The 17,325-nt window shown below is 39.4% G+C and overlaps 1 protein-coding gene and 1 long non-coding RNA gene across 8 annotated transcripts in view; one reads left to right on the top strand and one right to left on the bottom strand.

Annotated features, from left to right (window-relative positions):
* Positions 1-17,325, top strand: part of ANK3 (ankyrin 3) — a 399,852-nt gene that overhangs the window by 16,211 nt on the left and 366,316 nt on the right. The gene's annotated exons all lie outside the window — the stretch shown is intronic.
* LOC137156027 (uncharacterized) overlaps positions 8,550-17,325 on the bottom strand; it is a 117,882-nt gene continuing 109,106 nt past the window's right edge. Inside the window, exon 4 of the long non-coding RNA XR_010920642.1 lies at positions 8,550-9,730. This is a non-coding gene — a long non-coding RNA (uncharacterized lncRNA). The remainder of the gene's footprint in view (positions 9,731-17,325) is intronic.

The following is a 17,325-nucleotide window of genomic DNA, read 5'->3' as shown; positions in this document are numbered from 1 at the left end:
AGAACCCCTGTTTTAGAGCAATATATTGTCTCTGGGTTTTCCTTTTTAAACCTTTTTCCTTTACTACTTGTAAGCCCAGGCTATGAGTGCCTGGGTTGAGCTTTATAATGCTCTTACAGGTTCCTCAACATTTGTTACGGAATAGTCTTGTCTCATACCATTGTTGTATGCAGTGTAGCTGTGTTGATCCCAGGATATTAGAAAAACAAGGTAGGTGAGGTTAATAACTTTTATTGGACTAACTTCTGTTGGTGAGAGAGAAAAGCTTTTGAGCCACAGAGAGCTCTTCTTCAGCATTCAGTATTTCAATTTACATCAGCAGAAGTTGGACTGAATCCTGAGTGGGACAAAAGGAGAAATACTTGAAAACCTGTGTGTTAGTGAGTTCCCTCGTGCTCAGAATTATTTGGATCTTCACAGGATTGCCTTCAAAATATCCACTTAAAATGTGATTCCCAGAGACAATGATCTGAGCACCTTGAGCTGAATGCCTTCTGCTAAAGTCTTTGGGAACTGAGGATGTTAACCTTGCGAGAGAGGGGGCCTGTTTCTTACCTAAATTATATATTGCATGATTCATTTTATACTCGAGCATGAACACCCATTTGGGATTTTTAAATAACTTTTAGGATTTCTTCAGTAAGCTATTGCATATTAATTATATTCTATGGAAGTAGGAATCATATCATGATTCATACTGTACAGTACATGGACTTAGTCATTGTACTGAAATTAATACCACAGAGTGTGAGCGCACATGCACACATACATACACACACATGCACAAAACATATCTAACATTGCCTTATTTTCTTGATAATTTTATGCATGGTTTAAAATTACTTTTTTATTTAATGGTAGTATCAGGCAAATAAACATGTTGCTACTTATTCCTTTATATTTTAAGGTATAAAATATGAACGCATGTTTTCCTCCAAGTTAAAAAAACAAGACACATCTATTATGTGCGAGTAACCGGCCAGAAGGAGAATGAAAAATTTTGAAGCTTATCTATAAGTGACATTCAACAGGAATTTGACTTATTTTCCATCAGTTACAAGGATTCCAGCTGCTATATGATGGCGTGGAAGCATAGAACCCAATTCTACACCCCTTACTTTCACACATGGATTACTCATGAAGCCAATGGAACTCTACTTAAGAGTTAAGGGTTATGGAACTGGGCCCATATTCTGTACATCAGATTATATGGGTTCTCATAATGATGCAAAATGTTTGTAATGTGTCTCAGAAACAAAGGGCCAAATTCTGACTTAAGATGAGTATGTGCAACTCTTATTGATGTCAGGAAAAAAACCACTGATGTCAGGAAAAAAACTATATTGAGAGACTGAATTCAATATCACAATTTATAGAATAAGTTTTAAACTGTAAATCTTCAGCAAGGGCATTTCCATCTCGCCCCAAGGGAAGAATTTACCACAGGGAATACACACAATGAGTAACTGAGACAAAATGTTTTTTCTCCTTCAGCTTAAGATATTTATCTAAATGACTTATGGTTCATGAAGGTGGCCAGAACTTGCAAAGACTTCACATTTTGGCCACGTTTTCAAAAACTGTCTCTACATTTGTTTCCACAGTTTTGTTACTGCAAAGGATTGTGAGTGTAATATAGTAAATGTAATCAGTATGGCAAAAATTACATAATTTAGACATCTACCTGAAAATTGCATAGTTAGCCATGTAGGGGCTGATTCTCTATTGGCTTGCTCATGTATAGTATATTCATTCACGTAGGCATAATTTAAGTGGTTTCCAAACAAAAATTTGCCATACATTTATGCAAGTGGTAACGTTTTATCACATTTTGCACTCACTCTGAACAGATGTAAATGACTGCACAATGTCCAAAGCAGAGAAGAATCAAGACCCTGAATTTTACCATTTGTGTCCGCAATGATTGACAGGACAAAACTGTAGGTATAAAATTAGAGGCTGGGCCCTTGAAAACCTGGTCTTTTAAAACAAAGTCTAGTTACTTTCAATATATAGGTGCCTGACAATGATTATTTTACCCACTGCAAATCCATATTACCATATTGGATTGCCAGCTATCGGTATGCAATATAAGTATGTATGTACAATATATCTATTACAATGAGTGCCATAGAAATCTTAACATTTACCTCACCATGGTATTTAACTGTATCATGGTATTTGAAATATGTACAACACTTAATCAGGGAAATTCTACAACTGAAATAGTGAATTTTAACTAGCAAATGCCATGAATTTAATGGCAACTTCACACTATAGTCTGAAAAACCTGAAGCTGTCACTTTTTTAGCCAATAAACTTCCAGGAACAAAATAGTTTACTATAGCCAGATCCTTTCATGTCTTGTGAACATGATATGAGGATGTATAATAAGAATGATTTTGACCTTAGCTGATGGCTCGTCCGGTGGAGGATTTAAATTTTTGACTTAAATCCAACACTTCCGTTGCTTCAGAGGGCAAGAGTGTTCATCAGAAGGAGTACAAACTGCTGACAAGAAGTAACAACTTCATTGCATAATTAAAAGGGACATTATTAGACATTATTAGTTGCTATTTTCAGTATATACCAGTGGTGGTTGAATATACTAGAGTAATTGCACTTTTAAATCTTTGATCTTTAGTGGTGGTTAAAATGATTATACATACTTATTCTTATTTCAGATGAGAGAGAGAGTGTTGCACCAACAATGTTAAAGAGAGACTCCTGGAGAATTTTGTCTGGGTAGCAGGATCCTTAGGTGGTGGTATGTGGCCATTTTGGCCACTCATGTAGGAGACTGGGCCAGACAAGAAGGAGATGTAGTCATGTTTGCTTGCTTCCTGGTTGCTAAAACAGCCCCTTGTGGTCATCAGTACATGATGGCTGTTCTAACTTGCATTGGGGGAATCAGACTGGGGCAGAGCATCTTCTGGACTGGGGGAGTGCAAAAGGAAACATGGTATCCAACCGTGGTTATGCCAAGCATTCGTTTGCTGCAGCTGAGGTTCTGGCCCTAAGGTTATAAAAAGGGGAATATGGTATGATTTTGTATAGGATAGCTAAGAAAACATCTTGAAAGGCAAATTTTATTTGTCTGGGTTTTGATTTCTAAATTACGTTTGAAATTCAATCCACCTTTCTTGCTTCTGTATGAAGTACTTAGATCTTATTGTATTATATTTCACTAACATAATTTACCTCAGAGGACTCCCAACGTTGTCATTTTCTGCAGCCATGGTAGATTTTCTGAGATAGCCATTAGTGTTAATGGTCATTCTGGCATTGGCTCAGGCTACTGAATAAATTTGCTTGCTGTAATTATTTGGATTACTTAAATTTAAGGTAGTGCCAATCATTTTATTTTAGTGATGAGATGTGTATATTTTCTTGCAGCAATCAAAGTAAAAACTTCCATAGGTGACAAAAATGGCTTTGCTGTATATCTGGCAATTTGGATACCTGTTTAGGTACAACTTTATCTCTGTTTGATATCATGACATTTCTGTATGTATCTATATTAAACTACTACATCCGTTTTGTAATCTGAACACCATTTTGATAAGACTGTTCTGTGTCTTCACCTTGCTCTTTAGTCTCCATATTGAACCAAACCCCACAGAAGGTGGGAAGAGAAATTCTTGCACATGGCAGCAGGCAAATCATGGAGGGTTGTTATGCTTTGATAGTCTTCTATTCAAATGAAAGTACCCGTGGATGAAGAGCTAGCTACTACCCAAGGCAACCAGTTTTTCAAGTCTGGACTCCAGGGGGTTGGTGATCAAACAACTGATCACCTGATTTGGTGGACTTTAATAGCATTACATGTGGGTTGAGGTTGACCAGAGGATCACATGACAAAGGAGGCTAGAAGTTATAAAAGGACCAGGTCGGGTTGGCATAGTTCTCTCTGATTGACCAGAACAATAAGAGAAGTGTGTGCTGGTGGAATGAATTTCAACAGAGGGGACTGTGACCAAATCCAAAAGACCATGCAAGAGTGGTTAGAAACTGAGGTGGGAATTGCATACAGCCATTTTGTATTTTGCATAGATCTGTATTTCTCTTGTGCTGTCTAAAGTAAAGAGTGATTGATAGTTCTTGGAAATCCTTTTCCAAAGCCTGCCTCTGTTTGCTTCAGTTATGTTTCCATGAAGTGGTAAAATATAAACCAGAGTGCCCACAAAACTGAAAGGGTGGGAAGAGGTGTGCGTAAGCTACTGGAGGGCCTAGGGGACTCAAAAGGGGAGCAGAAATGAACATGGCTCAGTCCAAACACAGCAGCCTGGTGATTGTCTAGCAAGCGGAGCTAGAGCAGGGCTGTGACAATATGAATATTCCAAACTTCCAAGGTGTGCAGCTCCATCTTGAAAGGGTTTCCAGGCCCCCTGTCATGTAGCTGGGAGCTTGGAAGTTCTGGGAAGACCTGGCTCAAGCCAACTTCGTGGCAGGGAAATACTGGGGGCTCTCAGGGCTTCCAATCTCATGACCACCACAGAGCTTGCAGCCTGGAGGTTGTAGGATGAACTTCCAGAGTCTGTGGCTCTGAGGTAGCCTTGTCATGTGGAGTGGCCCAGGGACCTTAGAGCTTCTAGATTCCCAGGCAATTCTTATCCGTTTCACTGCTGCTGTTCCTATTAACAGTTTCATTCAGTTTCACTCAGCAGCTGCCAGTCTTGGAGCAAATTTAATGTCTCAGTCTTTCTGAAACATTTTTTTCAAGATTTCCAGTTGCCAAGAAATTTTGGAAAATTTGGTTGTGTTCCATTTTGGACTGAAACCATATTTCAGAATGGTGCAATTTTTCTCAGACTGGAAATCCCAAGTCTTGGCTAGTTCTAAAAGAAATATTCTCCATTAATTTTAAGATACTCATCATATACAAGTGTAGATAAATATCAGGGTCTGAGAGAACAAGGGCTGTAAGTTTTTGATAACAGCCATTCTGGTGTTTTTTTTTTGTTTTTTGTTTTTTTTTAAAGATACATATATTACATCTATCATTGTAAAATCTGAACACCTTACAAATGTAGTAAGAAGTCAACATATATGTGTCTATCTCCCTGCTTCTTTATTATGCAGGGACTTTTTTCCCCTTTGGTTGTTCAGGTATTGTTTTTTCTTAGAATATGAATCCTCAACCATGTGATTAAATTTCTGTTTAAAAATGTTTGTAAAGTATGATTAAAAGTATCTCAAAACAATCTTAAAATAATCTTTTTATACTGTTTGGATTGGCAATTCTAGCAACTTCTGTGAGCCCAGAAGTGGATGCCTATTACATGTAACCCATCAACCCTTATGCTCTTTGAGCAGGCTGTTTTTTAATTTCACAGTATCATTTACAAGCTATAATGATACAATGAATCTATGTATGTCTGCTTTTTATGCTTCCATTGCTATATAGTGTAAGTCTCTTAATATAGAATAATGAGGGAAGAGCAGATTTGTTAGTCTTACCCGTTGTCGATCTGTAGTGCCCCGTCTGAATAAAGAGCAGAGCTAATAGAGGAAAGGTGATCAGATAGACAGTGGGCAGGAGGCAGAACTGATTAGGGAATGTCTCCTCTGGGCATGATGCCATTATAGGGTGTGGCTAGGCTGTATCCATTTGTTCAGGGAGCCTGGACTGGTAGAGATGGCCTGAGTGAGTTTAAAGAAGGACAGATATAATCTGAGAATCTGCTAGCTGGAAGGGAAGCCAGAATGGGGAATGGAAAGGAAGGAAAATATCTTCCTAAATCAGTCCGTTCAATCAATCGTTTTTGTATGGAGTTAGCTCCTTGGAAACTGATGTTTGACTGGATTGTCCCAGCAACCTGCATCAATATTTTGATGGGTTCTACTGTATTGTACAAGGAGTTGGCTTAAAGCAATTGGAGCACTGTTAGGGAGTTCTGTGGTTGTACCTCTCTCTTAAGATGAACCAGTCACATTTTAATCAAACAAAATACTGTCATTTTCGTTGTGTGTGTTAGATGAATGGTATGTTATACTTGTAAGGCTTGTTTTATTCAAGCATCTCAAAACATTTGACCCAGATGAATGAAATTTGCAGCACCTATGTGAGGTAGACAAGTGTTGTTTAACTCAATTTATAGATGTATAAACTGGGACATTGATCAAGATCACATATGTCGCTGGGTCCGCATTGCATTCAGTCCCTTTCTTCTCTCCATTAGACACTAAAATGCCAGGAATGATTTTGCCCCTGGTCTCTGATTGGGGTAGCTACTCAACCTTGTAGATGCTAGGGGAAAGAGTACACAGTTCAGTGGATTAGGATTTTTATTTGACAAGGGAAATATTAAACAGTGAGTTATCATGAAGGATCATGTGGTTATGTTTTCAAATATGAGGGCATCTTTTTTGTTTTGAGCTAACTTGTAATAATCCTATATTTTATAGTCCTAGAAAGATTTAAAATAATGATTTTGTAACTCAGTGAGGCAGTTTTTCAGCGATACCTGGAGACTTAACTGGAGCCTCATCCCCATGTATGTTAATGGAATCACACGTCCAAAGCTCCAGTCAGTGTATTGACTGTTTGTTCCAGTCTGATATACTACGATTTTGCTTTTGTGGACTTAAAGGCATAATTGCATTTAACATGCCAGACCTGGCTAGGACAGGGGAAAGGGAGTTTCTCATTTGTTGTCTACAAATAAAGTTATATAATAAGCTGGTATTTGGTCCATCTTTTCAGTTGTGGTAACTACAAAACAAAAAACACCCAACCCAGATTTCAGTTTATAATCTTATGTATGACAAGATTTTAATCACTGTAACAATTGTATTGAGTTCTAAGGGTATGATTTCAAATTATTTAGCTTGCTTTCTTTAATCTAACAGCACTAATTTAGTGTGTTCAAAAATTCTACTTTCAGGTAGAACTCACAAGCCACAGGGAAATGGAAATGTGGCATAAATGCGTCTAGAAAATCCATAGTGTTGTTTAAAAATTAATAGCATGTAGTGTAATATATTGATTTCCCACTAGAATTAATTTCATTGCATAATTTAAAGGTCTTTGTTTTGTTTTATGAAATACTTATCTAATTATTGTAGTGAGTTTATTTCTGCTTTTTTCCACATTCAGAATGCCACCCAAATATTCATTTTTTTAAAAACACCCATTATCTCACATTAGCTAGAAAACCCAACCTCTACCTTGCTTTAGAAATTATAAGTAATTTAGGTTGAGCAGTAGAGCAAGGCACCAGAACATGAAGGGACCAGTTTCAGGACCAGGCTAGTTAAGGATTAGTGGAAAATAGATAGTCACAGTGCTCTCAAATGGGAGCGATATATGTATTATCACTCTTGACTGTTGACCCATCTTGGCCAACCCAAAATCTTTCTAAAACTCCCCCTCCTGCTACTGCTTTCTTGATTCCTAAGTTGTTCTGATTCCTTAACTCCTTACTGATTATCTTCTTTCCTCATCTTCTTGGACTCTTCACCCTCTACTCCTGCCTTCCTTTTCTGCATCCCAGACATTTTTTGGATCCCCAACACTTTGCTTTCCACTGCTGTTTGACTTAGTGGATGTCTGTCCCAGTAAATTCTTCAGCAAGTGTGACATAGTCAGACCAGATGGCTACCAGAGAGTGCTAGAAGGCAATTATATCAGCCCCAGGATCAGCAAGTCCCTTTTCCCCTGGTCCTTGAGCAGGGGTTAATCCAGGTTAATTAATACCACCTGGAGCCAATCAAGACCCTGCCTAGGACCTGTAAAAAGCCTCCCCTCCAGAGAAAGGGTGTGGCTGGAGTTGTGGGAGTGAGGTGAGCTACCAGAGTGTGTGAGCGGGCAAGATGCTGTCAAGAACTAGGAGGGTTTAGGAGAAGGAGCAAAAGGCTGGCAGAAGAGAACCCAGCAGGTACAAAGACTGGGGGAGAGAAAATCCTGCTCCAAGGGGGCAAAAGGCCTGGAAGCCTAACTGAGGAGACCTTGCCTGAAGGGGAAGATCGAACTGGCTCGGCACTACCACACCCATTGGGGCTGTCAGAGGTCAAGAGCCTCCCCTGGCAAGGAGGGCCAAGAAGGGCCCCTGTCCGAGCAGGGTACAGACATTAAGTCAAGGTGCACATGGAAGTAACCCAGGGAAGATAGCAGCTTTCCTGAAGCCACAGTGTGAGGCTGCTACTTGTAGGGTCCCTGAGTTGGGGCCTGGAGTCAAGAGAAGGACCGGGCCCTCCTTTATCCCCACTGGCCATTCACGGGGGAGGGGGGAGGGGGGCTAGACCTCCAGTGAAGAGGCAAGGGCCTATGAGAAGTAGAGACTGGACCGGGAGCCTGCAGGGAGTGGCCATCTTAGAGAGGCTGTATTACTCTCACCCACCACTAGAGGGTGGAAGAAACACTAAGGGGTGAAGCAATTCCCTGACCTTCCGCTAGAAGGAAGTGCTGGACCTACCGAGGTAGAGGAAGAGCTTTGTCACACAAGCAAAGTAACTGCAGTTTGGAGTTAGGTTACTCACCACTTCCTAATAAAAGGGTTTAACTGTTTGAGTCTGACATACAAATACAAAACATATTGCTATAGGTATTTATTTTGTAGTTTTCATAGTTACCAAATTCACATACTTTATTGCTTTAGTGTGTACATCAGAAGCAGGAAGCCTGCCAAACAATCAGTGGGGCCACTGGACAATTGGGATGCTAAAGGAGCGCTCAAGGAAAACAAGGCTGTTGTAGAGAAGCTGAAAGAATGCTTTCCATTGGTCTTCACTATAGAGGAAGTGAGGGAAATTCCTACACCTGAGCCATTCTTTTTAGGTGACAGATCTGAGGAACTGTCCCTGACTGAAGTGTCAATAAAGAGGGTTTTGGAACAAATTAATAAATTGAAGTGTAATAAGTCATCAGGACCAGATGGTATTCACCCAAAAGTTCTGAAGGAACACAAATATGAAATTGAAGGACTACTAACTGTGGTATGTATTTTATTGCTTTAAATCAGCCACTGTACCAGATGACTGATGGATAGCTAATGTAATGCCAATTTTTAAAAAAGACTCCAGTGGTGATCTGTCAATTACAGGTTGAGAAGCCTAACTTCAGAACCAAACAATTTGGTTGAAACTATAGCAAAACGCAGAATTATCAGAAACACAAATGGACATGATATGTTGAGGAAGAATCAACATGGCTTTTGTAAAGGGAAATCATGCCTCACCAATCTATTAAAATTTATTGAGGGTATCATCAAACATTTGGACAAGGGTGAGCCAGTGAAAATGGTGTATGTGGACTTTCAGAAAGCCTTTGACAAAGTCCTTCACCAGAGGTTTTTAAGCAAAGCAAGAAGTCCTAGGATAAGAGGAAAGCTCCTCTCACAGAACAATAACTGGGTAAAAGATAGAAAACAAAGGGTAGGACTAAATGGTCAGTTTTTACAATGGACAGGAGTGTATAGTTAGGTTCCCCAAGGATCTGTACTACCTGTGCTGTTCAACATATTAATAAATGATCTGGAAAAGGGGGTGAACAGTGAGGTGGCAAAATTTGCAGACAATACAAAATTACTTACGATAGTTAAGTTAGAAGCTTACTGCAATGAGTTACAAAGAGATCTCACAAAACTGGGTGATTGGCCAACAAAATGTGATGAAATTCAATACAGGTAAGTGCAAAGTAATGCTTGAAGCTGAGACTGGACAATGGGATGGACTGGTCGATAAATTGCCCTTTTCTGTTCATTCCCTCTGAAGCATCTGGCACTGGCCACTGTTGGAAGACAAGATACTGGATTAGATGGACAATTGGTCTCACCCAATATGGCCATTCTATGTTCTTAGTAAGGTTAACTAATACAGTTGTAAGTTCTTTTGTAAGTAGGACATAAACATTAGTTAGTCAAGTTTAACTTTACATGACAAGTAACAAATGTTTGTCTCCTGGAGCAAATGTTTTTACATGTCTGCCATAGCATACCCATAGTATATCCAATCATATTATTAAACATCTACCCATCTTTTAACATGTTAAACAGGTAGACCTACTTTATGTTCTTGTCAGCCACTTCTCTGTCTCATTTTTACAATGCAAAATAATGCTTACTTTCATACATCATAGGTCATTCTGAGGACTTACTAGTTTAATGCCTGTATAATTGTTTCGAGGTGTTTTATCACTGACATAGGATCCTTTCAGCCACGGATCTCAAAGTGCTGTAACACTACCATTAACTGAGTCTTCCCCCTATCCCTGTGAAGTAGTTAAGCGTTCTTACACAGGACCTGTGTTTCAGTTGATTCATTTATAAGTTATGAGATTTGTCCAAAGCTACATGAGGGGCAGTATATGGTCAGGTCATGCAATGGGGAGTCAGGAGATATGGCTTCTGTTCATGATACAGCCTTCACTTGTCATGTGGTCTTCGGAAACTTGCTTTAGCTCTCTGTGCTTTGGTTTTCTCATCTGTAAAGTTGGGGGATGATACAGAAGAAATTCAGAGTTATGAACACCTCGGGAATGGAGGTTGTTAATAACTCTGAAATGTTCGTTACTCTGAACAAAATGTTATGGTTGTTCTTTCAAAAGTTTACAACTGAACATTGATTTAATGCTGCTTTGAAAGTTTACTATGCAGAAGAAAAATGCTGCTTTAACCATCTTAATGTAAACGAAAGAAACACAGAAACAGTTTATTTATCTTGTTAAATGTTTTTTAAACTCTCTCTTTTTAGTATTTTATGTTTAACACAGTACTGTACTACATTTACTTTTTTTTCCATCTCTGCTGCTGCCTGATTGCATACTTCTGATTCCAAATGAGGTATATGGTTGACTGGTCAGCTTGTTACTCTGGTGTTTGTAACTCTGAGGTTCTACTCTATTTATTTTACTTAATAAAGTATTTTGAGTTCCTTATATAAAAGTGCTAATTACTACATAGTAGTAACATTTATTTCATAGTGAACGATTAACTGAGCCAAGAATAAAATTTAGGAGTAGTGCTGCCTCCTAGTCTCGCATTATAATCTCTAAACCACACTCCCTAATATGTCGTATGATTATGAACCATCACTAATTTTCATTGTGACTCAGGTTTCTGACAGTATCTGGTATTGTAGAGTGTAGTGGTAATATTATGCATTTCAAACCTCACATTCAAGCAAATGGGAACAACTTGACACACACGTATGTCAAATGCCATTATATACTGTATTTGCTTCAAAGTAAACTGACAAGAGTTTTTAGGTTAGATTTTACCTTTCCATTCTATTAATATATAGCTGAGGTATTTATTACAGAGAGCTAAGATTATATATTCTCAGAGGAATTGATTGAGCACTTTCATTGTCTAGAGGGAAAATAATTTTAACAATAGCAACTCCCCCTGTAATTTAACTGTCACCATTTAGACTGTTGCATTTGATCTTATAAAGAAGGTATTAAACAGACTGAGTTTGGTAAGTGGAAGTGTAGGAGAGATGAAAGATGGCAATAGTGTTTAGTAAGGAAACACAGCGCAGGGAATGGAGCAGAACACAATGGGCTACATTTCTGCTCCCCTGTATTCTAGTATATACTGTATTTTTAGATTTAGGATTATAGGGTGAGATTTTCAGAAATGCTCCACTTTGGCTTAACTCTGTTTTACCAGTGTGGAGTGCTTTTGAAAATCCCACCGATTATATCTACCTCGTACCTACTACCTAGTACTGAGTTCTCCTCCAGTTTCCAAGGATCAGTGCTCAAAGAGGATGAGAGAATGTTTCTCCTCTTCCCCAACTCAGCTCTGCTTTGGCTGTGGAATGCTTTGACTAGTATTGCACAGAATGGCCCATCTCTGTTGTCGTCTTATCAGTTGACTCATATACACTACACTTCACCTAACTACCATATAAGTGAAGCAGTCATGCTATTATGAGTGATTTGGGGTATGTTCTGTTATTTCTTCCTCACCCTCTTCCCCCCAAGACTTACTAATGCAAGAGGGTTGTTATCTATTTTGGCTCACCAAATGTAAAACATCATTCCTTTTTTGATTACACACACCCTTCCTCACTTTGCATTCTAGGTTCCTTCCTTTCCAGTATAATTTTTATTCAGTGTAATTTGTGTGTGTGAAGTCACTTTAAACTGATCGTTTGCATGCATTATAATACTTGGCACTTGTGTTGTGCTTTTATTCTTCAAAGTGGTTTTCAAGCATTAACTAATTAACAAACATCTCTGTGAGGTAAGTAAGAGTAAAAATCCCCCTCTTACAGAAAAGGAAACCAAGGAGGAACAATTAACTAACTTACCCAAGGCCAGAGAAGGGAGTCAGTGTCAGGGTCACAATAAAAAGTCAGGACATCCTAGGTACATCTGTACTGCGATTAAAAACCTGCAGTACAGTTTCTCAGAGCCAAAGTCAGCTGACTCAGGCTCACGGAACTCAGGCTGAAGGGCCAAAAATTGCTGTGTAGACATTCAGGCTCTTGCTGAAGCTCAGGCTCTGAGACCCTTCCCCCTTGTGGGGTTTTAGAGCCCAGGCTCCAGCCTGAGCCCAAATAGCTACACTGCAGTTGTGTAGCTTCCCAGCACAAGAGCTGTGGGACTGAGCCAGCTGACGTAGGCAGGTGCAACCATGCCTGGGGCTTTTTAGGCCTGGTCTACACTGGTGGCTTAATTCGAATTAATGTCCCTTAATTCGAATTAATTACTCCCGCGTCTACACTTGCACATTGTTAATTCAAATTAAGGAACCTTTAAAATCAAATTAATAAAACCACCTCTGCAAGTGGATTAGCTCCTGAAGCGCATCGGTTAATTCACATTAGTGTGGATGTGGATGCAATGGGACTTAATTCGAATTAGTTGGCCTCCAGACCGTGTCACATGATGCCTCATTTCAGTACCCTCCCACAAAGCAGCCCTGGGAAGATTTAAATCTTCATTTCCTGCAGTGAATGGGTTTAAAATCCAAGTTGCGATCACTTCCCACACACACACAACAAGCTCTTTGCAGTTTGTCTCTTTAAGGATTTGAAAGATTTCACCACCCCCCTCCCCGCGTGGTGAATGCGTTTTAACTGCCCAGCAAGCCCTTTGCAGTTTGTCCCTTTAAGATTTGTCCCTTTGAAAGTTTAGCCCTTTAAAGTTTGTCCCTTTGAAAGATTTCACCACCCACCTCCCTCCCCGGATGGTGAATGCGTTTTAAATGCCAGCAGTGAGAGGAAATTCTTTGCTACATTGTTTCAGTGGCCAATCATGGAAATTGATACTTTCTTAAGAGTTTATTCACAGTGCTACATGTGGATACATTATATCATGCTTTCCATCAGTGAAATGGAAACATTTGTATCACTGTATTAATATACTAACTGACTCCCTTGTTATTTATCTTACATTCTACAGACACCTGTAGAATCAATATCAAAGGCAAGCAATATACAGGCGGTAGTAGGGGGAGCATAAAAGGCAAACAGCATACAGGTGGGGAGGTTCATTTGGTGAAGGGAAAAATCAAAGGCAAGTAATATACAGGAGGTGGTGGGGGAGCATAAAAGGAAAACAACATACAGTTCTAAAGTAATCCAGGATAAGCTGCGATGTATTTGTCACGGTCAAAATGAGAGCATAGGACAGCTGGCTCCATGTGCCTGCAGCAATGGCGATCGGGGGGGTAAAAAAACAGCATGAAAATCCTTTTCCTGTTTGTTTGGGGGTGGGGGTAGAGGGTGGGGGAAGCAGCGCTGCTTCCTGGGAAGATGACACTCGTCACAACAGCCTCTATGGTTAGTTGCACTGTGGGTTAGCTTCCCACATTGCACTGCTTTCTAATTCGAATTAAGGCTGGCCAGTGTGGACACAAGAAACCAGCACAAACACTGTAGTGTGGACAGTCTGCAGTGCTTTCTATAAATCGCTTTCTGTAATTCGAATTAAGCTAATTTGAATTAGTGCTGCAGTGTAGACATAGCCTTAGTGTAGTGTAGACATACTCTCTGTCTCCTAGTCTTGTGCTCAGACATCTAGATCAGTGGTTCTCAGTCAGGGGTACATGTACCCCTGGGGATACGCAGAGCTCTTCCAGGAGGTACATCAACTCACCTAGATATTTGCCTAATTTTACAACAGGCTTCATGAAAAGCACTAGTGAAGTCAGTACAAACTAAAATTCCATACAGACAATGAATTGTTTATATTGCTTTATATGCTCTACACTGAAATGTAAGTACAATGTTTATATTCTAAGTGATTTGTTTTATAATTATATAGTAAAAATGAGAACGTAAACAATTTTTCAATAATAGTGTGCGGTGACACTTTTGTATTTATATGTCTGATTCTGTAAGCAAGTAGTTTTTATGTGAAGTGAAACTTATGGGTACGCAAGACAAAACAGACTCCTGAAAGGGGTACAGTAGTGTAGATCGGTTGAGAGCCACTGTTCTAGATCACGCAGTAACACCATATGGTCAGAAGCTTTATTTGAAAATATAGATAAAAGATGATGATGTTTTGCTCCTGTCCCTTTCATGACTTTGCATTATATCTGTCACTGAGTTTTATATTGAGTTTTATATTGGTGTGCAGATAAGGGGGATCTGCACTGGTTCTTCTTGTCTCTGTTTGATCCCCTCAGAGCTGTAGGTACAGGCAGTGGAACTTCTGGCCTCTGCTGTGGGCTGGGATTGGGAGTGAAGGATAAATTCTGCTGCCTCAAAGGAAAAATTCCAAGGATATTCCATGAGATTGAATTTGAAGGAATTTCCATTTTTACTGTGTGGTGATGAGAGAATGATGGTTTGGGTTTAAACCCCTTTTCCTCAAGATAGACTCTGCTAATGATGCAGCATTCATATGATAGCTTTCGTATTATTCCTCATCGTTTAGCTGAATAAATCTGGAATTAGTAATTACTAGCAATAACAAAAAGAACAAGAGATTTTGCAAACTGTGATCAATGAACCGATTAAATATTAGATGATTGAGAGGAGACATTTCTAAAACAACAATGCAGGTGCAGGTCAATGTTTTGCTTTCTTTTCTGATTTTAATGATTGGTGGTGTGGATTGTCATCTTATAATGCCCATTCTCACTAAATTGCTGCCCTTATTTGTATGCAAGACTTCTGCCAAGTGTCAACAGCAGCAACAAGGGTTAGGTTCAATATACATCACCATATTTCAACACCGTGTGGAGTTTCCCAGAGTTGTCTTTTGGGTTGTAATTTAATAGACTGACTCCACTTATAAGGGATACTAAAGCAGGCATCCCTAATAAGACCCCTCCCAAAAAGTAATCCTTCTTCTAGATCTCCATATCAGTAGTAAGGGCCAAGATCAATACGATATGTATGGGTACCTTTTTAAAATGAATAACATGTTTTGCTGAAGCCCAAACTAGAGCTGTACTCATGCTTCTCGTTTTATGTATTTGGTGATCCTGTATTTTGTTGTATCTATTGCTCTCCACAGTTGGCAGTTGGCAGTGAAAAGAACCTTTTTAGTGTTATGCCTTTCATTGTGACAGAAGGGAGGAGCCAAAACAGACAGAGCTGTCACAATGAAAGGCATAACACTATTTTGGCTCCTCCCTTCTGATCCAGTAGTCTGTAGGGACCTTTCTTCTGAATCTTCCTTTATTTCTTTTCCCTTGTGTCATAACATAAAGCTTCAGTACTGCCATTCCTTTCATTATCTGTTTGGTTTTATGTAAATGTTTTGAAGTACAGCTCAATCTTTTATTTTTATCTCCCTTCTGTGGCCATCTAGACTACTATTATTTATATGTATTGTGGTAGAAACTAGAGCCCCACACTCATTTGTTATTCCCTTTACAAATATATAATTAAAAAATGGTCATTGTCTCAAAGTGTAAGTCAAGCTAAGTGTAAGTCAAGAGACAAAAAGAAGTTACAACCTACAGACTGGGGGGATGACATAAGGGGAATAGTGAGATTATATATAAACTTTTATTTTTCAGAATGAACATTCTAATCAAATGATTTCTTATTACATTTCAAAACAAGCTTATAATTTCCCTAAAATTCTTCCTCTTGGCTTTGCGAGTGCTTGTGTAAAGACTCCTAAGGGAAATATAGTTCTTGTTTCCCTGACAGCTTTTACTTTATCTTGTTTTTTTACTTTTTGGTTTATCCTTTACATTTTTTTCTAGTTCTCTTTTTGATGCAATGATGCCTCCCAAAACTTTTTTTATTTATAAATCCTGCTAACCATTCTTGCATCCAGAAGACTGATTTCCCTCCATCTTCTCAAATGGAGACAGTTTTCTCTGAACAGTCTTATTTGATCACAGAAGGAAAGCTAGTATCCTAGGAATCTATAAATGTGATCTCCACAGCTATCTTTCAATCTATCAGTTCATTTCCAGCATTGTTTCTTTCCTACACTTGCTTAAAAAAAAAAAAAAAAAAAAAAAAAAAAAATTCTTTATAAGCTCTACCCTTATGTTTACTCAGCCCAAGTTCCAGAAGTCCTCCTTGAGCAAGTTAACCCTTTCTCTAAGGGTATGTTTACACTGCAGAGTGAAGTCGATTTATTTTAAATTGACCGTCACCCACTGAATTTTAGAAGTCGCAGGAGTGTGATCACACCATGCTCATTGCATCGGGGGATTGTGTCCCCACGAGCCGCGCTTGGGTTGACAATCAAAGCAGTACACCGCGGGTAGCTATCCCACAGTACAACTAGCCGCAGAGGCTTTTCGGAAGGTTGTCGGCCTCTCATGATGCAACGTTCTTCCTCCCCCTCCCTTCTTGTCCCAAATAAACAGACTAACTTTTTTGCGCTATTTTTCTAAACTCTTCAGTGTCTGCCGTGCGTATGCCATTCCCAAAGAGGCATGGAGCCTACTCAGTTCTGCACTATCATTGTGAATGTCACAAATACTTCACATCTTATCCTGCAGTATTTTCAAGGGCGGACAGGCCGCAGTGCTGAAAACTGTGATGTTACTCAAGACACCCTGCTACAAGCCATAGAATGAAACAATTCCCATTTGCTGCTGGCTTTCACGCACCATCTGCAGTCGGTGGAGCACTGCTTTTGGTCCTGGGAAACAAGCAGTGACTGTTGGGATTGCATTGTTATGAAAGTGTGGGATGATGAACAGTGGATGCAGAACTTCCGTATGCGAGATGCCACTTTCTTGGAACTCTGCACAGAGCTGGCCCCAGCCCTGAAATGCATGAACACTCACTTGAGACTGGCTCTGACAGTGAAGAAGCGGGTGGCCATTACTCTGTGGAAGCTAGCAACCTCAGACTGCTACCAGTCAATTTGGAATCAATTTGGAGTCGGTAAATCCACCATGGGAGCTGCTGTAATACAGGTTTGCCAGGCCATTAACAGACTTCTGC

Source organism: Emydura macquarii, unplaced genomic scaffold (genome assembly GCF_026122565.2).
Source record: "Emydura macquarii macquarii isolate MOO-44397 ecotype Brisbane River unplaced genomic scaffold, CSIRO-AGI_Emac_v2 contig_1390, whole genome shotgun sequence".
In the NCBI taxonomy this organism is placed as follows: domain Eukaryota; kingdom Metazoa; phylum Chordata; order Testudines; family Chelidae; genus Emydura; species Emydura macquarii.
The sequence above is the reverse complement of the archived record's forward strand: the minus strand, read 5'-3'. Positions and strand labels throughout refer to the sequence as shown.